At 47.4% G+C, this 20134-nt stretch overlaps 1 protein-coding gene and 1 long non-coding RNA gene across 19 annotated transcripts in view; both read right to left on the bottom strand.

Moving 5' to 3' along the window:
• RGS6 (regulator of G protein signaling 6) overlaps window positions 1-20134 on the bottom strand; it is a 606431-nt gene that overhangs the window by 141214 nt on the left and 445083 nt on the right. The window lies entirely within an intron of this gene.
• LOC123386132 lies at window positions 1302-5588 on the bottom strand. 3 transcript variants are annotated; one of them, XR_006599766.1, is made up of 2 exons: window positions 4278-5588; window positions 1302-1545 (listed from the first exon to the last, which is right to left on the bottom strand). It is a non-coding gene; the product is annotated as an uncharacterized LOC123386132 (long non-coding RNA). The 3 variants fall into 3 exon arrangements; XR_006599765.1 differs by having other exon boundaries at window positions 1302-1516; XR_006599764.1 differs by lacking the exon at window positions 4278-5588 and adding an exon at window positions 4074-4268.

Here is a 20134-nt window from a genome sequence, read left to right as displayed (position 1 = left end):
TTGACACTGGGCCTGAGATCCCCCGGAAAAAGAGAGACTCCTTTATTTCTCCCGCTCCTCTCCAGCCGGGGCCACGTCCCCATCTCATTTCTCTAGATTTGGTTTCCCCAAGGATGAAGACACCCACAAGAATGAACTAGGCTGCCTCGCCCCTTTGTTATAAGAAGTAATAAAGACACTGCGTCCATTTAGGTTATTATTTATTTATTTATTTCTATCGTAGATCTAAAGGTGCGCATCGTAGGCCCGACGATTCAGGAATTCATCCTCAGGTCCAGTTTAACCCTTGAGATAACTCTGTGGGGTCAGCAGGGGGCACTCTTTCCGCTTTTCCGGTGGGGACCCTGGCGCCCCATGTGCCCTGTGGCAGCCCACAAGTCAAGGTGCAGTGGCCTCCAAGAGAGGAGAAGGGGGGAGCTGTAGGCAGGGTGCCGGTGTCAGGGGTGTGCTGTCCGCAGAGAACTTAAGAACAAGAGAGGTGGGTGATGAATGCCTTCCCGCTTAGCACCCCAACGATGCTGGGAACGGAATCCAGTCTTGGGGTTTCGAGTCCTGGGCTTGTCCTTCTCTACCTCAGCTCCTCAGAGGTCAGGGCGCAGTGGTTTTGGGAGCTTCTGGAGGGGCATCCCAGACACTCACAGTTAGGAGAAACTAGATCCTTCTTTCTCAAGAGAGCATGGAGGGTCCGCGTGAGGTAGGGAGGCAGCCATGGAAAGCATCCCGTTAGAGCTAGGAATTCTGAATTTTGGTGACACCAATTTACTTCTCTGTTGCTATGCAGCCATCGATTTTAGTTTAGAATACAAGCTATTCTACTTCCCATCATTTTTATTACCAAATGTTACCCTACCCCGTCTACTCCCTGGCTCGCAGCCCTGCCGGGCCACTCCTCCTCCCTCCCGATCTTCACTCCGTCCCTGCAATCCCACGCCTTCCACTCACCCCACACTTTCCAACCCTGGAAATGATTGCAAGCAACCCATGCCGCTGGCCGCCCTTTTCCTGCTTTCACAGGCAAGAAGAGATGCTAAGTTTTAAGACACAATATCAGTACAGTAAAACTTAACTGCGCTCATCTTTTTGGCAGAAACCAGCCTGTCGGCTTAATGCAGAAATTATTTTGGGGTGAATGGATGTCCTTGCCTGAGGCCACCCGGCATTTCCTTTCCAGCCTGGAGTTTGCAAGCTCTCCTGGGGTGCAATAAACAGTATCACCACACGGGAGCGCTGTTGCCCTTGAAAGCCACAACGCTTCCACCGAGAGCAGCCCTAGGTAGGAAAAAACTGCCAGGATCCAATACTGCGATACTGATTTCTTATTTCTTCTAAAATGACAATCACCGGTGCTCTGAATAACTGCTTCGTTTCTTAGTTCCAGAGGTGGCGTCTGAAGTCTGTCTGATGTCATTTACAGCATTTTCCAGTGGCAAATAATGAAGGCCAAGGGAAACCTGCTTGCAGCCGAAGTCACGTGCGAAGGTTCTTCAGGAGTTTAAAGGTGTCCCGGACTTTCAGGCTATACGGATTAAACGAAGCTGTGAAATGCTGCCATCCAAGAGAGAAGAGGGGGGAAAAAACGAGTAGGCAGGATAGAAGAGTTTTAGATTCATCAAAGGACAGTAAAGGGGAAGCAGAGGTAGCCGGAGCAAGCCTCGGCCACTACGGAGCAGTGGTGGCAGCTTATCACAGGAGTGCACCTCAGCCAGCGGTCCCAGAACTTAGGGGACTGCAGACTGGAGGCTGCGCTTCTCCAAAGTACCTGCAGCCACCTCGATCCCCCAGATCCTCGGCTTCTCCAAGCATATAGTGGGTGCTTAGCCTTGCCTGCAGGCAGGGACGGTCCTTAGCTAATACTAACTCCAGAGGCGGGCTGTGTATTTGGAGAACCTCACAGAGAGCAGGTTGCAAAAAGTTGAGCTTTCCTGGCAATGCGAGATCCCTGACACTCACCCCTTTGCACCTGGGGAGGAGTACAAAGAAAATCGGGGCAAGCCGATCGGTGTGAGATTTGGTTCTGCCACAAACTAATGAATGCGTTGTACAAGCCGCTTACGCTAAGTCTTGGGTCTGTCATCTGTAAACGGAGGGGCTTGGGTAAGCTGCCTGCTGAGTCTGTTCTGATTGGGACGCACATCTCTCCTCCCCCCACCCTGCCCACCGGGGACAGCCTTCCTGGTCTTTCAGGCCATGTCTCCGTCTTGTACCCTCAGGTGGCCAGATTGGACCATTTGCCGCACCCTGAACCAAAGACTACTTCCTCTGGGAAGCCTTCCCTGACTCCACAGGTGCAAAGAGTATCCCTATCCTTCGTGAATTTGCCGCACTTAATCCATACTTCCCTTTTAGCAGCTACCGTTTTCTCTCTTGTGTTATAATGACTATCAGGAACCTTTTCGTGCCCACTGGGTCTGCAGGGCCATGGTTTCCATCTGACCTGCCCATCCCAGAGGATCCAGTCCTGGGGCCAGCACACGCAGGGACCAAGGAGGTGGCTGATGTCATCAACAATCACGTGCACACACACATCGTATTTTGTGTAACGGATTTGAGTTCGACTTAAACACTCTGATGTTCGGCTGACGGGACTTGGTCCCTGGTGCCCTCACGCTGTCTGTCTCCTGCACATAGGCCAGCTTGTAGATGGTCAGTGCAGGGACTTGGAGCCAGACTGCCCAAGTTCATAGCCTGGCTCTGCCACTTGCAAGCTGCCTGAACTTGGGGAAGCCATGAGCTTTCTCTGTGGGTCTGCTGCCTCACCCATAGGGTGAAGGTAATGACAGCAGCCACTTCTCAGGGGAGCTGGGAGGATAAAATGCCTTGTCAGAGTGACTTGAACTCAGGTCCGGGAACATCCGTGGCATCACTTCTTTGTTCTAAGGTGAGAAGGTATGTACCTGCCGGAGCCTCATTTCCAGCTTCCTAAACCCACCAGATAATGGAGCCCCTAGAAACCCCTCATGGGCTGCCCTTTGTAAGATAACACCTTAGTGATCCTCAGCCCTGGCCTCCTGCCCCATCCCTCATCCAGAAACCCCAGACTGGCCGATTCCCTTGCCCCCACCTGGCTCACCTGCCCAGGTATCCAGGAAAAAAAAAAAAAGTCACGCATTTGAAAAAGTACCCAATCAAAGCAAGCTTTCCATAATGCTGGCTTTGACTAGTATTTTTATCCTTACTAATTACAACGCTAGCACCTCAGGACCTCTTGCCAGTTAGCAGTATCTTTCTTTCACGGTTACCCCCCCCCCCCCCCCCACACACACACACACAACGCCTTGCATTTGCCCCTATGCCTGTTCACGTCTCTGGCTAGTTTTACCAGCATCCTCCGCAACGAGCTGGTAAACGCCATCTAAGACAGCCTGCACCCTGGGTGGGCTCCAGCATCCTCGGAGTGCATGCAAAACAGATTAACCGGCTATCATTCCAGCCTGCCACCAGCCATTTGCTAAACTGCACAACTTGATAACGGCAAGTGTCCCGCACCCCCCTCCCACATCCACCCAGGCGCCAGCCTTTCTTCTTATCTCTGTGGTGTTATGGCTGTAATTCACCTGACCCACTGTGACGTGCGTCCTCCCAGCAGATCTGTGCTTTTATCTGCTAGGATTCAAGGATAGAGGAAGACAGGAAAGGGCATGAAGAGAGGCGAGAAAGGACAACGTGACAGAGCAAGTGTGCTTCGAGTCACCTTCCATGAGGGGAGGTCTGGAACGTTCTCTCGGGCTCAGAGCTCAGCCACGTGTGTGCCTCCCTATCCTTGGGCCCCGTCTGTATCCTAGCTGCACCACGATTTCAGAAAAAGACAAAGCAAAAACCAAAAAAAGCCCCCAAGCCACCTTTTCCTATCTTCATGATCCTATTCTAACCTTTTTTTTTTTTTTTTTACCTACTTCCAATTCCATTTCCTGACAAAGAAGATTATTTTGAATTTAGACACTCCCCAATGCACTGGCCCCTGTCAGCTGTTGGCAGAAAGGGTGAGAGAGAATAAATGAAGCACCAACACCGCCCCCCCCCCCAGTCTGACCAGCTGATGTGGGGCTTGAACTCGCCAACTGTGAGATCATGACCTGAGCTGAAGTTGGCCGCTTAACCGAGCCACCCAGGTGTCCCAATCTTTCCTGTTCTTTCTGAGCCTGGTGCTTATCACCAGGCGCAGTTCAGCTGGGACTGGGCGCATTCCAGGGCGCATTCCTGGAAGCAGGAAGCTGGCTTCCCGCAGTCCATTTCTTCCCTTTATGCAGGGGTCACAATCAGGTGCCATAGCATCATACCGGAAGGCGTAGGTCCCTTGGCCCTCCCCTGCGGCAGCAGTAGCAATGACAGTAATTGTAGAAGAAGTCATGACGCTGGCAGCCAACGGTCACTGAATGTTTACCGCGTGCCAGCACCTTCTGTGTCCCCTTGAAGCTACCCAGCCCTCACGCTAGGGGGCGCGCCCTCTATCATCAGACCCATTTTGCGGTGGGAGCCAGGAGAAAGTAAACATCTGCGCAGCTGATGCCCGCGGCAGGATTGGCCCCTGGTTGTAAGCATCCTAACTGGCCCCGAAAGCTCAAAGAAAGAAATGCTTGCTTCGTCCTGAGCCGGAGTGTGGACGACCAGCTTCCTGTTAGCGGCGGGCAGCTACCGATTCGGTTACGTGGGCGCTAGCGCCCAAGGTCAGGTTCGGGTGCCGCTTCCTTACAGCTGACCCGTGGAGTTCTGCCAGAGGCCTACACGGAATGACTCTGCTTGACTTTTTTTTTTTGTGGGGGATCCCCTTCTACTTTGGGGTTCACTTGAACTGGAAACACACTGAGGAATTAAAGACCATCACCTTCAGTTACAAATCTGATACTTCATGAGTTTGAGGCTTAAAATGCAGTTCTGGAATATTTGTGAAACTTCTCGCATTCAGGGCTGAGAGCAGGTGATAACAAGAAAAGAAACCCAGCCTGAACGTTTGTGGTAGGAATATTCAGATCAATGTTTACCAAAAGTGAGCAATGATACAGAGCTCTGTTAAAGAACATGTTCTTGTGGTGTTCCGGTATTTATGTTATTTTTACTTCAATGTTATAAACATTAAACTAGGAATCAACTTTTTATGCTTTTAATTCTTACATAAGCCATACGGCCAACGAATGCACAAATAAAAACAGAGACACCGAAGAGTAAAATTCAAATTACGAAGCATTAATTGGAGAAGCTCGGTGGGTTAAGTGCCTGACTCTTGATTTCAGTTCGGGTCACGATCTTGCCGTCACGAGATCAAGCTCCGTATTGGGCTCTACGCTGAGCATGGAGCCTGCTTGAGATTCTCTCTCCCTCTGCCCCTCCCCCACTCGTGCTCACGTGCGATCTCTCTCTCTCTCTCTCAAAAAAAAAAAGAAACATCCTTGTGATGGATGTCACCTTGCTGACACTAAATTGTCACTTTTGTGCTTCTTAGGTTAAACCATACGCAGTTGCTGTTTTCGTAGGTCATGAATGACAGTGGCAGAAAGAATAATTTACGTGGTACATTTTTGTTAACTTCAGTCTTCTGACTATGAACAAGGTGGACCCCTCACTGGAGTCTCTATTATTATTCTCGTTATCATTACTACTTTTATTTTTTTTTTATTTTCTTTTTTTTAATTTTTATTTTTGGGACAGAGAGAGACAGAGCATGAACGGGGGAGGGGCAGAGAGAGAGGGAGACACAGAATTGGAAACAGGCTCCAGGCTCTGAGCCATCAGCCCAGAGCCTGACGCGGGGCTCGAACTCACGGACCGCGAGAACGTGACCTGGCTGAAGTCGGACGCTTAACCGACTGCGCCACCCAGGCGCCCCTCATTACTACTTTTAAAACAATGTACTAGCTCTTACAGAATCACTCCAAGTGTACCCTGCGATACATGGCTTAAAAACTTAAACAAAAAATAGCAGTTAGTTTCCTCAAAATAAGAGCCATTTTGTATTTTCTGCTGAGTTGTTATGTTCCAAGATGGAACCCAAGGAAGACATCTGCTAGCATGGTAAGCCAGGTACAATGCCACAGGGCAGGCACCCTGTGATGTCTCAGTTCCCCCATCATTTTTATCTTTCCAAATTACTACAAAACTTGTTTGTACATTCTGCCCCGGCTTCATTTAGCAGAAATGTGTCAGTGACCTAATATGCCCTCTTCTGTCCTTTATCATTAGGCGGTGACACTTCCAAGTGGTGTGTGACTGATGTACTATGTCTTTTCTGTGATGCCAAATCGATTTATTAACTACTCTAAGAGTCTAAGTTCTCGGTCTAGAAACATGTCATTCCAGTGCGGACTCTCATGGCAAAAGAGAGGGTTTGCTTTTGCACCTGGTGATAGATTCCAACCAAGTACAACACGAGTCCGAGACCGATGCTGTCAACCAAATGACAGGCAGCTATGGCTTGCAAACATTTAAAGTTAAATGATGTTATTATAGTGTCTGGGTCACGCACTGAAATCTCGTGGCAGTACTTTGTCACAAGGCGGCCGTGTACATTCTATATACACGTAATATCGTAAGCATTGAAAAGATTACCATCAAAATCGAAAACATTTAAAACATCAAAAGACAAACCTGTGAACAGGAGCTGAATTTCCAAGTGCTCAAGTCATCTGAGAACCGACAGGGATCTCTAGATCTTAGTGCAAGTCAGTCTTGTGCCGTCACAACAGAAGGGACCCTCAACCTTTCCTTTAAAGAGTAAGAGTTATTTGTGCATTAATGAGCACGAGTCAGCTTATTAAAACTTGATCAAAACGCAGCTGTTTGGGAGCATGCCTTTTGCAGAAAGCAGGAGCCAATTACCCCAATGACTCCACGCCATCGAGTAGAGAGGAAGGCTGCCTGAGAGCAGAAAGCAAAGCAAACCCTGAGGTTTCATCGTTGGCTGTTCTCTTTCTCATGTTGGGGCCCTTTCCTACGCTGCTCACCTTCCCCGTTTTACGCAGATCCCAACAAATGCAGTAAGAAAGCACGAGTTAAGAAAACAAGATGGTGATGGTGCTCTTGATCTGTTGGGAGGCCATGGGGCGGTCCTGCCATCACAGCAATGAGCCATTTCCCCAGAGCTTCCACCCCACCACAAGGGTGGCAGCCTTGTGCGGAGGGGTTTTCATGCCTCCGCGTCGGAAAGGTCATAGCGTCTGTGTTTCACACTAGGTCAGATTCTAGAAGGAGGGAATGTTTCCTGACCGAGGGGGCTTTAACAGAGGGCTATTCCAGCTCAGTGCCCGGAATAACACTGACCCCGTTGGGGTGAGAGTGTCAGTGAAGGAATACGGCGCTCATTTGAGGGATGGGGAATAGCAGATCCCGAGTCCTAGAGGGAAACAAAGCTTTCTACAGACATCAGCCAATACAGACTCATTACTGCAAGATGGTTCTTTGAACAAGCACACGATCAAAACCTAAAGAGGGTTTTGGAGAAAACAAAGTAAGCAGCCTAACACACAGGCAGCTTGAAGTGATGCTGCATGGGATACGTAGGGGGGAACTCAGATTACTCCCGAACTATCTGTGCTCTGCCACAAGGGTTAAAGATGGTCACCAGTTTTTAAGAGAGAAGGACCTTGGGACTTACTATTAGAACATACAATACAATATGTCATGACACAATACAAATCCACATAATTAATTACTACTTATTAGTAACAATGTCTACAATATGTCATGACACAATACAAATCCACAAAATTAGTTACTAACAATTAGTAACAATGTCAGTGTAACTAAAGAAAATTGTGCAGTTGACCCTTGAACAGCACAGGTTGGTACTACACCGGTCCACTTATATGCAGTTTTTTCCTCAATATATACAGTATAGTAAATGTGATTTCTCTTCCTTATGGTTTTCTTAACATTTTCTTTTCTCTAGCTTACTTTGTTGTAAGAATATAGTCTATAATACATATGACATACAAACTATGTGTCAATTGACTGTTTATATTATCGGTAAGGCTTTCGGTCAACGGTAGGCTATTAGTAGTTGAGCTTTGGGGAGTCAAAGGTCATACGCAGACTCTCAGCTGCATCGGGGTGGGGGTAAGGAGGTTGGTGTCCCAACCTCTGCATCGTTCAAGGTCGACTGTCTGTAGTTTTCCTTATCAAATGTGGCTCTAGGGATTCTCATGAGTTGTTTTCACCAAGTCTGAGTTAATGTTACACGCAGGACCTGAATAGCAATGCACCAAGCCAACGAGGAAATCAAGACTGGATGCCCACGGTGGGCAAATCCAAGAGCCCAGGGCGGGCTGCTGCTCTCCCTGCACTCTTCTTACCAAATACAGCCTGAAGGAGGCTGATTTCCCGGAATCTATTACCTGTAACCAACCTTGATGGGGAGGCTGCCTTCTGAGTCTTGGCCCTGAAGCACATGACATAATGGCCCACGAACTACAAGGGAAGAACAGAGATGACCAAACACAAAGACAGTACAAAAATGGAGGCGTTTGCTACGGATGGGCCAGGGACACCCTCCTCCTGCCCCACCCCCAGCCTATATTCCCTTCCTAAATACTTGACCGCCTCTGTGTGGTCCCAGGCCCCGGGACTCTACCCACACACAACAACTGCCTCTGCCGTAACTTCCCAGCACTGAACGTGCAGACGGCACCGTGAGTGCTCAGGGGACGATTTGCTAAGGAGCGCTTTCCTTTTCAGTCCGGAACCTTTTGCCCGGGCTCTTGGATAGCATTTCAACACCCCCTTATACTTCCTCCAATTTATTGGCTACCGTGCCATTAGAGTCTGGACTCAGACATCCCCAGCCCCTTGAGGACACCTTGAAAGGAGAGGGCCTCGCTATAATAAGAAAACAGCAGACTTGAGACACGAAGGCGGCACTCTGATTTTCAAAAGAGGCTATGAGGCAGTGACCGCAGTCAGAAGTGAGAGCTGCTTACACGCCAGGAAGTGGGGAACGAGATCCCAAGCACGGAAGGAAGTCCCTGGCAGTGGTTCCTTCAGCTAAGGGGGGGGGGGGCAGGCGCAGAGACCCAGGGTAAGTGGTGAGGTCTGTGCCTCGACTGCCGGGAACGAGCTCGCGTGTGGTGACGTGAGGCTGCATGGGTGACAGGTGGCAGCCATGGCCACACGTGTACACGTCTGCGTGGGTGTGCACGTACAAACACTGCCTACGTCATTGCACAACCTGTCTAGGCTCCCGACAACCAGGCTGGGTGGGCAGGTGAGGCTCAGGTGACCGCCCGAGGTGACACAAGTCAGTCATCAGTGGGGCCGGCGTCTGAACGCGGCTCTTCTAAAAATGAGTTCTTTACTCCTTGCTTTGTTAAAAATGTCCCTTCGAGAGTTTCAATAGCCTAACAAACGTAAGGGATTACTACCATTGTTTAGTGGCCATTTTGGGTCGGTCTGTTATGCTGCTCATGGCAGACCAACTGGTCACCTTTTCGGGCAGAAGAAGGGGTGAACCTGTTGTGAAAAGGTCCTTTTCTTTCTCTTTTCCGCGCTGCCTTCCACTGTCCTGGGCGAGGTGCAGGCTCATGAAGGAGCGGGTTGGGGAAGGCAGGGAGGAACTTGCAGGGGCAAAGCCCAGCCTCTCAGACAGGTGTCCCCCAGCCCTGTCCTCACGTTCTCGCTCCAGTGACCCCCCATCTCAAAATGTGGCTGCTTCTGTTTGAAACACCTCTGATTGTCAAGGATTTCCCCCCCCCCCCCCTTACACTGGTCTTTAAATCAGTCTCCCTGTAACCTCATCTCGCTTAGCTCTGCCTTCTTCAACTTCTTGCGAATCCCTTTGAGTGTTTCTCTCCTCCGGGGGCCCCACTTTCTTGCGTGTTCCTTCATGCTGACGAAGGATCCAGCCTCATCACCTTGTGAGTCACTCTCCCAGCGAGAAACCGAGATTTGTCATCGTTCTCTGAGAGTGGGTGCCTTCCCTTGTGGATAGCACTTCTGGTATGCTCTCGCCGTGTCATATCTCCGAATTTAGACACTATACTTCCACCTGTGGCAGTGACTGCATGGGCAGCCCTGTCATCGAGCCTTCACTTTGGCCCCTTTTTAGGACAGGACAGACAAATTAGCTCTACAAACCGTACAATTCTACTCCATCACATTTCATTTCATTTGGTCCATCAGTTGAGAACTTTTTCTTTTTAAAGTTTATTTATTTAAATTCAGTGTGTGTGTGTGTGTGTGTGTGTGTGTGAGCAGGGGAGGGACAGAGAGACAGGGAGAGAGAGAGAATCCCAAGCAGGCTCCATGCTGTCAGCACAGAGCCTGAGGCGGAGTTCAAATTCACAAACCATGAGATCGGTGACCTGAGCCAAAACCAAGAGCTGGACACTTATTCTGACTGAGCCACTCAGGCGCCTCAAGATCTTTTAAAATGTTTTCATTTGGCCTTTTTTGCCATGCTCGCTGTGTGGGGGCCACACAGAGCATCCCAAGGCACGTGATGTCTCTGCATTCCTGGGGACAGCTCACACAGTATGCTGTTGGCAGCAGAGGGAAAGATGACCTCAGAATTTCCCTGAGGGGTGAAGGGGCATTCACAGGAGGCTGGAATCTCAAGTTCAGAGGCAGCACTAGTCCAAGAGAGAAGGACCATCCCGGCTCCGGTTCCCTCCAGAGGATATCAGACAAACTTCATCAAACACCTTCCCTCAAGCTTCTGTCAGTATTTTTCCATCCATCCAGAATTTCTGCCCCTCCCATGGCATTGCACCCTGAGGTGTCTTAAGGGAGTTGCTCAGAATAGCGTTTCATTCCCAGGTTTGAATCAGTCATAACTTTGATAGGAACACACCTCCTGTCTTCATTCAAGTCCTTCACCAAAACTTGAACAGGAGTGGGTCACCGAGGGTCCCGTGCTCTCTCTCCTCTGTGCTATGTCAGCATCACTGCTGATCAACACTCACTGTGTAGAACTGTTTGGCCAGGGGTAAATGCAACCTTACTCTACACCAGTATTACCCCAGCAGTATTCCCACCCCAAGTGTGAGAGGCGCCATCAAACATCTTCCAGAAGTTAAGGTACCTGAGACCTTTAACGTTCCTTTTAATTGCAGTAAGTTTATTATCTATTCAATAATTATCAATTCAATAATGTATTATCTTGACCCTTTCTGGAACTAGAACATAATTTTTTCCCAACATTCTCAGATAAAATTCACATAGGCCCACAGGCTGAACTGCTTTAAAGTAATTTAGTACTTGGTTTACTGTCTTGACTATTTGGTGTCAGTCCCGTTTGCTTATTTCTCTCCAGTTAGACCTCGGTCTTTGAGAGGAAGGATAAACATGGAGAAGATACTGAATTCATCTGCTTACTTACTGTCAAGTACTGTAATAACTCAACTTCTTTAAGTAGTGAGTAGTTCTGTCCCCTCTTTGTCCTTTCTTGCTGAACATCTTGTTTCAGCAAGATGTCTTGGGACATCTTGTTTGTCCCTCAAGAAACACCACCCCAGACAGGCTGTCCTGGATGGACGGGATCAGTGGGTCCCTTTGCCCTCTGGCTTCCGTTGGGTTCAGCCAATCCGAGGTAGCAGCACTCAAGGGAGGAGGGAGAAGAGAAAGACAGTGCGGTCAGCTCACCCTGCATGATTCCTTGGGTTGGCTGGGGTCCACCACTGAGAGCCACTGCTTCTGTCTTGTGTCCCCTCCCAGTTATTCTCAGGTTCTGACTTGCCCCTTCTTTTGTTACTTTCTGTACTCTACCCATACCTTTAAAAAGTCTTGTTAGTAAACTATCTTCAGATATCATCAGTGAGCCCTCTGTTTCCTCTTGAGACCTTCACTCATCCTTCTCGGGGCTCCCAATTTTTTTTTGGTCACTGTTGACCTTGGGATGTTTCCCAAGACTCCAACCTTTCTCACTGTTAGCCTGTCTGAATATTATTCTTTCAGCTTTGGATACTTTATGTTTTTCTCCTTAGCCTCCTTGCTTTGTTATGTGCATCCTTTCAATACCTAAGCCCTACAGAAAGCTTCCTACATGTTTTTTTTAAATGTATTTAGATCCTTTCCTTTCTCATTAGAATCACTTGAAAATCCCAAACTGCCACAGAACTGCAAGGTTGGAAGGGACCTCTGAGGCCACCTAGTCCAGCCCTCCCCACTGAGCACCCTCTCGCTCGAGTAACATCTCACAGACATAAAATCATTTGCGAATTTTGCTCTTTATCTCTGGCAACGCCGTAGTTGTGTGATACCCTCACAAGTGGTGAGATGTGTTGCGACAATGGGTCCTGTGAACCTAGCCAGTTCCCAAAGGTCCTCCCCTCTGCCGTGAAGCCCTTCAGGAGAACAGGCCAGGGCTGGGAACACTTAGAAGAGACAGAGTAGCAATTATTCTTTAGGAATGGATCCAACATGAAGCAGACAAGGAAAATTTAGTTAACCTACCTCTTCTACCCCTACTCCAGGAAACACATTATGGTTCGATCTTATATCAGGGATTCGCGTTCGTAATGGTATTTCCAAGTAAAGAGTAAACATAGGATAGCAAAGGCCGATCATAACTATTCTCTAACTTAGCGACACTTAATAAAATGAACAATTGCAACATCAAAATAGTGAAAACCAAATAAAAGCCAAAAAGGGAAAGAGACCTAATAACACCAATGCCACACGTGCGTAAAGCCGCAGTCAAGGACATTCTGCAAAGAGGCAGTGGAGAGAGGCTCAGACTATAACTGCTGCCCTCACCCTGGTCCTTGTTCCTCAAAAGCAAACATGGGAGGAAGCATAATGGGGAAACTTTGCTGGTGAATCTGGAAAGGAGAGAGCTTTTTCCTTCTTAAAAATTTTTTTTTAAAGTTTATTTATTTTGAGAGAGAGAGAGAGAGAGGCAGAGAGAGAAGGAGAGAGAGAACCCCAAGCAGGCTCTGCACGGCCAGCACAGAACCCGACACAGGGCTTGATCCCATGAACCAAGAGATCATGACCTGAGCCAAAACTGAGAGTTGGAGACTTAACTGACTTGAGCCAGCCAGGCACCTCCGTTTTTCCTTCTTCTAAATGGAGAAGGAGGTGGGGAGAAATGAAGGTAAGAAGATAAGTCGAGGGTGGGCTGACTTTCACTGATGGAGGTGAATTTAAAGGACCCTCCTATTTTTGTAAAGCGTGTTTGGCCATCCCTCTCGCCTGCCAGCCCTCTACTTAGATTAGATATATGCACTGAACGAATTCAATTGTAGAAACAACACGGGGCAATTGTGAGGCTTAGTGAACAGAATCAGCACAATGGCAAAATTGTCATTTATTTTTTTCTCTCTGTTAAAATGCAAGAAGTCATAACAGGTGAGACTTTGGTCTGGTCTGTCTGCAGCTTATAGCCACAGGCCCAGCGCCCTGAAAGTACCTTGCACAAAGCTGACCTTCAGTTAACATGTGTTGAGTGAAAGAATCAGAATGAACTGAAAAAATTAGGAGGTGGGGGAGAGAAAAAAATGGGAAGATGTTTTAATATTTATTTTTCAGAGCAGGGAGTGGATCGATACTATATAAGACTGAACCATATAGTCAATACAAATATGACTACAATCGGGGCGCCTGGGTGGCGCAGTCGGTTGAGCGCCCGACTTCAGCCAGGTCACGATCTCGCGGTCCGTGAGTTCGAGCCCCGCGTCAGGCTCTGGGCTGATGGCTCAGAGCCTGGAGCCTGTTTCCGATTCTGTGTCTCCCTCTCTCTCTGCCCCTCCCCTGTTCATGCTCTGTCTCTCTCTGTCCCAAAAATAAATAAACGTTGGAAAAAAAAATAAAAAAAAAAAAACCAAATATGACTACAATCATTTTCATAATCTCTTTTGTGAAGGCATCTTTAAGGAAATAACGTGTTAGGTGGTAAACATTTACATGACGTTTGGAATTCCCAGTGTTACTTCAGTTTCTTACTCCTGTGTGTAAGTAAAATTGACCCAAATATATATTTTTTAATTAAAAATTTTTTAAATTTTATCTATTGTTGAGAGAGACAGAGTGCAAACAGGGGAGGGGCAGAGAGAGAGAGAGAGAGAGGGAGACACAGAATTGAAGCAGGCTCCAGGCTCTCAGCTGTCAGCACAGAGCCCAACACGGGGCACGAACCCACAAACCCTGAGATCATGGCCTGAGCCAAAGTCAGATGTTTAACTGACTGAGCCACCTAGGCGCCCCTGTATTTTTTAATTTTAAAAAGGTGTTAGAGTGTGATTCCCCATTTTACAGTTTGTCTGTCTAGACAGCTTCTCTTTCAGACGCATATTCTTTGAAAGAATCTAAACTGATGTCCACCTGATATCCCACATTGTTATTTTTAGATGGTGCAATCTGGAAGATTATTTTCCTTTTTTTTTTCTTTGTACTTGTCCATGACTCTTGAATTCTTTGAAATGAGAATGTGTGGTTTTTATAGAAACAATATTACAATTGTTCTTTAAAATTTTATAAAAATAGCCACCATCTGTCATCATACAACATATTGTGGTGAGCACTGAATAATGTATAGACTTGTCCAATCACTACGTTATTATAGACCTGAAACTGATATAACATGGCAGGTCAATTATACACGAGTTAAAAAAAAATGGCAGATATTTACATCATAAATGTGAACATCGTAAATATTCCCTACCCACTAGACATTTTGTAATAACGTTAAAAATGTGATTGATACTTAAGATAGTTTTAAATACAGAAGATAATAAAAGTAGATATTGGTACATCATGTGATTGCCACAGACTGAAAGTGTCTGATCATTTGATTTTGTTTCTATTAAAAAATAATTAATGATGATTATGAGGGCGGACTGTAGGTTGGATGTTGCTCAGCTCATTTACAAGAGTTGTTTTAATCCAATTTGCCATTTCCTTCTCTCTATTGGTTTTCTTTTTAAAGCGGACTGTTACAGAGGCTCCTGGCTCTATTCTAGGCTGAGCATGTGACCATATGCCAGTGAAGATGGTTTCATTTTTAGGAGACCTATTATTGGCTATTAAGGCTCTCCTGAAATTGCTAGAATCATTCCGAAATGCATTCCGTGGAACAACACATTCCTAGACTCACCTACTTTCTGTTTCTCACGCTGTGGACAAGGTAAGCTAAGGCAGACCTTTGGGAAGCACATGTTTGTCCACACGCTTCAGGAGTTTGAGTGAATGAGTTACCCATCTCGTTGTCTTCTATAAATAACATTTTCAGAAACACATTCTCAGAGAATGCAATTTCAATTTAGGTTGCTTAGTCTCAACGGGGGATACCGTAGGATACACAGTGGAAAGTGCCCGAGTTGAAGAGTGAGGACACCGGGGTCCCATCCTAGGGCACAGTCAACTTCTCCGTGGCTGAGCTTCACTACCTAGAAACAGGAGAGTTAGGCTAGATCCCTGGTTCTCAACCCTGGCTCCGCACCAGCATCACCTTGGGGCCTCTACAAACTAGTGATGCCCCGTCCTCACCCCAAGCTGTGGGGGACTTGGATCTGGCCAGACTGTAAAGCTTTGCAGGTGATTCCACGACACAGCCAATCTGAAGGACCGCTGAGCTACTTGATGCCACAAATAAGACAGAATGTCTCATTATAGGCACAGGCCTGGTTCCCCAACACTGGCAAAAGTGGGGGGCCAAACTGTATCAGACCCTCTTGTGCATGGCTTGGAGATCTGCGGGTAGGAGGAGACAAAAACATCCTATGTAAGCAGACATACCAGAGATGTAATGACATCAGACTCTTCATTCCACTGACATGCCATGCAGGGGTCAGCACTGTCTTTGGAAGCCTGCCACCCTTTACCTGACTTGGCCATTAAGAGAGCCTCCTTTCCCTCCACTTGTCCTACTTGTGACGGTGGAGGTTTGCATCACTGCCAAAGGGACTTGTAATGTTATTAGCCGCTGCTTCCCTCCCTTCGCCTGTTGGCAGCTCATCCGGGAATTCCGAACCTGTCCCCAGTGCAACTTCCTGCACAGTGGAGAGGTTATGTCTCTGAAAGTGCACACTGACCAGGGAGACCTGGGTGGGAGCAGCCAGAGAGGAATGTGGAAGGCTTTGCACACCCATTGCCTACACTGTGTCCAGGCTGCCTGGGTAGCTTTGTAAAGCGTCAGCTTGGCTAGGCTGAACCCCCTTCCCCAGGTTCCCCTTTCCCCACTGTTTCCGGTGAGGGTGGGCCACCAGGGACATTCCTTGTGGGAATGGAGAGCGGAAGTGAGCACAACTCACGCCATGTTCCCTTATCGGAGGACTCCCCTCCTTGGGGCAGGGCAGCAGCCAGACCTGCGACTGTCCCACCTCTCCCTGGATTTTCCTTCAGCTTCTCTGACTCCTGGGTGCGTGTTGGTCTCTGTGATGAGGGAGCCAGCACGTGCTGCAGGACTACATCCTCAAGGGAGGCGGTGAGAATTGACATGGGTCTCAGTCAATCCTCACGGGTTCCCGCGTGGGTGTGGTTCCTGACTTGTGCTCCCTCTCCTTACTTTAAATCATCTTCCATTGCTGGCTGCCTGTCCTCCGGACTCTGAGCTTCCACATCGGAGGATCAGAGGTTAGGACAACAGCCTTACAGAGGCTGCACAACCAACGACTACAATTGCATAACGTCCAGCCCCTGTAACAAATACATACATTCATACCTATACTTGTAATGACATTCCTTACACCAACCTGTCTGTCATACTTCAGCTCAAGGTCAGCCTACTCAAATTCTGTGCTGATCTCTTACATCACTGTGCACCTCTCCTTTGAGTGTCCCCACTCATGCCTGTTCATTCTTGCCTAACATTTGTATCCTCCATCCGATTCTAAGCTCCAGGGGGGCAGAGAGGGCTGTCTGTTTTCGCTTTCCATTGTATCTTCCCTGTACCCGGTACCTTGCTTGGCACACAACTAACCTTTCTTCTTGGCACAAGAAATATGGGTGGGATAAATGAATAAATAAAAGATGCTAGACAGATGAAGGAGAGGAAGGAGGAGGAGCAAGGAATCACCGAGGGGATAAAGTGTGAGGTTCAGCCAAGGCTTGGAGCCCAGCCAGGCTAGGAGGTCCATGGAGGCCAATCACTGTGCGGGGGGCGGGGGGAGCCGATCCCGACAGCACGCAGTTAGGTGCCGCGTTTCTCTCCAACAAGAGATTAGGAACTGCTTACTCGTATAAGATGAATGCTTGTGAACTAGACAGATTTCCCTTTTTCACGGCCAATTTTTGCTAATGATTTTTCAAAGTCATGACAGCTGATACTCTTAACTATTGAAGCAATCACAATACAGTGTTCAACTTTTTTTTTTTGAAGTTTGAATTTCTTGAAAGTAAAAGTGGAATTTGGAAATGTATCATTCCCTTCAGAATAAATTAGTGAATGTCTGTGGAAGAAAAAAAAAACAATTAACACATTCATGGATTGTGGGTAAGTTTTTACCGTTCTTTCCAACAGCAATTTATGTAAGGAAAGCTTTCTGCCCTGATTTTAGTGGATTTATCCATGTGTTTGCATTTGCCAACGTGTTTGAATTTCACAATTTCTGCTTCCAGCCTAGCACAACACCCCCTTTAACTCTGGACACAACCCTGGAGCATGAAGTCTGACTGGAAGGTTCTAGAAGATTAGTGCTTATCTATGGCCCCCAAAGGAAGGAGCCAGCAACCTGGGAGGGTCATGGCTCTAGATCTCAGGCCTGGAAAAAGAGCCAGGAAAGCTGGTTTTAGTTTTTGATTCCACCACTAATGAGCCATGAGACCTTGGAGAGCTCACTTAACCCACATCTCTGACTCTGTACTCCCTTGTCTGCCTGTGAAATGAGTCAGTTGGAGCAGAGGATCACAGAGGACCGTCAAACTCTGGTATCTTCTGATTCTAAGGTTTACCCTTTCTGGCAGAAATCATGGTAAATGGCTCTTAGTAGACAGGTACAATGACTTTCGGGAAGATTGGCCTAAGAGCTAAATTTAGGAAATTTACTTAATACCAGCTCTGCTTGGTTTTTCCCTTAAAACAATTTACCTCTGAACATTTCCCACATAAACATTTTAAATTGAAGGATCACTTTTTTTTTGCATGAAAAGTATCCCATAATTTCATTCCATATGAAAATTATGGTTTATAATTAAAATTTTTGATAATAGTCCCAATGTTTTCCTTTTTTCCCCCTATTAAACCTTCTCATCAAGTCCATACTTAGGAATTTTCCAGGCCCCACCAGAGCTGATGTGAAAGCCTTCACTTTCAACTAAAACTATGGCTCCTCACACTCTTCTGTTTTATTTGGCATTCATCTATTTTAAGGACCCATTTGTTTTTTTGAAGATTTTTTTTTTTTTTTTTTTTTTTTTTTTTTTTAGTTTTCCTACACTTTGCTGTTCCTACCATCTGTTGTTGAGTCTTTAACTACACAAGACTGTTTACTCAGCATGTGCTCTCCTTGGACCTTAACTTTAAATTCTATGACTTTTATTGTTAATTTGAGGATGTGCAATGGGATCAGAAACATCTATTGAACTTAATTCGATAGACTCATTTGATTAACGTGATGCCAAGATGTTGATTCCCATGGGATACACTTTGACGTTAATTTACACAAAGTATGCCAACTTGAATATAAGCTATCCTAACAGTTGTATTGTGGGATATATATATATTTTTTCTCTGAGTCTTCAAAAACAGCTTGTGTCTAAATGACTAAAAAAACAAACTAACCGGCCATAATTTTTGGTGGGTCCGGGGAAGTAAACAATTATACCACTGAGGACGTTCTTGCGCGTGACAGTTAGTTTCCAAATATTTCCTAGACCACGCGTTGGGCCTTGGGGATCTGGTGGTGAGACACGGGTGACACCCTCTTACTCTTGGAAGCTGGCGAAGCCTTTCTAAAGTTCCTCTGGCGTTGTCGGGTAATATTTCAATAAATTAACTTAGGTGATTTTCCCCCACCACACTTCTGCCACTCAGTGTGTGCCCTGCCTTTTGCCCCAGGAAGCAGCCAGGGAGATCGCCCTGTCTTGGGAGGAAATGACCAAACACAGCAGGAGTCGGTCCTGCGCCTCTGGGTCTAGAAAGCCCACTTAAGCTTTCAGGGCCTCCCCAGGAAAAGCAGTCTTTGGGATAGAATGGTGACAAAGGAGGGAAGGAAAGGAAGCTGAAGGGCCAGGCACCCCTGAAGGGGCCTGGGTACTTGGCCACACAGTTGATAGAACAAAGATCTGGGCATCTGGGATACAGGGGATCTGCAGCCTTGCACCTCCCAAGGGAAACACGGGGAGTCTGCAAGGCCCCCACAGCCCTGCCTCCCAGCCCCACAACTGGTATTTGATATTCCCAGCATGGTGAAGGAGGACAAATAACGTGTCTAGCAGATGGGCCTGAAGTGCCCAGCAGCGTTTCCCATAGCCAAGAGGGGGTAAACTGAGTATTTTTACGTGCTTCTGAAAAAAAGCACTGGGGAAGCACGTGAAAAACAGGGAGAACACAGCGACACGACTACTGACACGAATACTAGGAAACAGATGGAACGGAGCTCTCACGGTAGGACAGACGCAGTTTTAACTATTTTTACGTAGTAACGCATTTAATCCCCCAGCACCTCTGTGGAGTAGGAACTACTTGGCGCACGTCCACAGTTGGCTCCGTGAACGGTAGGCCCGTTCTCTCTACATCCACGATGCCCCAAGGACTTAAACCAGCCGCCTTCCTCCGAGTTCGTTGGAGATCACAAATGGGGCCTGGTATTTGCTGTTCACCTAGACAATGGCTCTAAGAGGCCAGAACATGCTGGGATTCAAAAACGATGCCACAGATGAAGGGTCACTCTACAGTTTAGGGTTTTAAAGTAGGCCAACTGTGAGACAAAAATGAAGTTCCTTTTCTCATTACGCATGTTAGGGCAGGGGCAGCAGGTGGAGGAAACAGGGCCACACGAGATGCTCCATGAGAGGCAGAGCCCCAGCAGGGCAGCCGGAATCTGAGCTGCTTCTCTGATTTACATTGCTCTGGCCCTTTGCTCGCTGATGTCGCTCATGTACAAATGCTTCCCGACCCTCTGAGAAAATCCCCCAACTATTGCTTACTACAGAAGCGGGTTGGCATCAGATAGGATTCTGCAAGCATTTTCAGGTGGGAGGAAGCGGGACAAAAAGATGAGGGATGCCGTAAGGGCAGGGACTAGGAACAGACAGGAGAGCCCTGCTGCTGGAG

Source organism: Felis catus, chromosome B3 (genome assembly GCF_018350175.1).
Source record: "Felis catus isolate Fca126 chromosome B3, F.catus_Fca126_mat1.0, whole genome shotgun sequence".
Taxonomy (NCBI): Eukaryota; Metazoa; Chordata; class Mammalia; order Carnivora; family Felidae; genus Felis; species Felis catus.
This window is presented reverse-complemented; position numbering and strand designations above follow the sequence as displayed.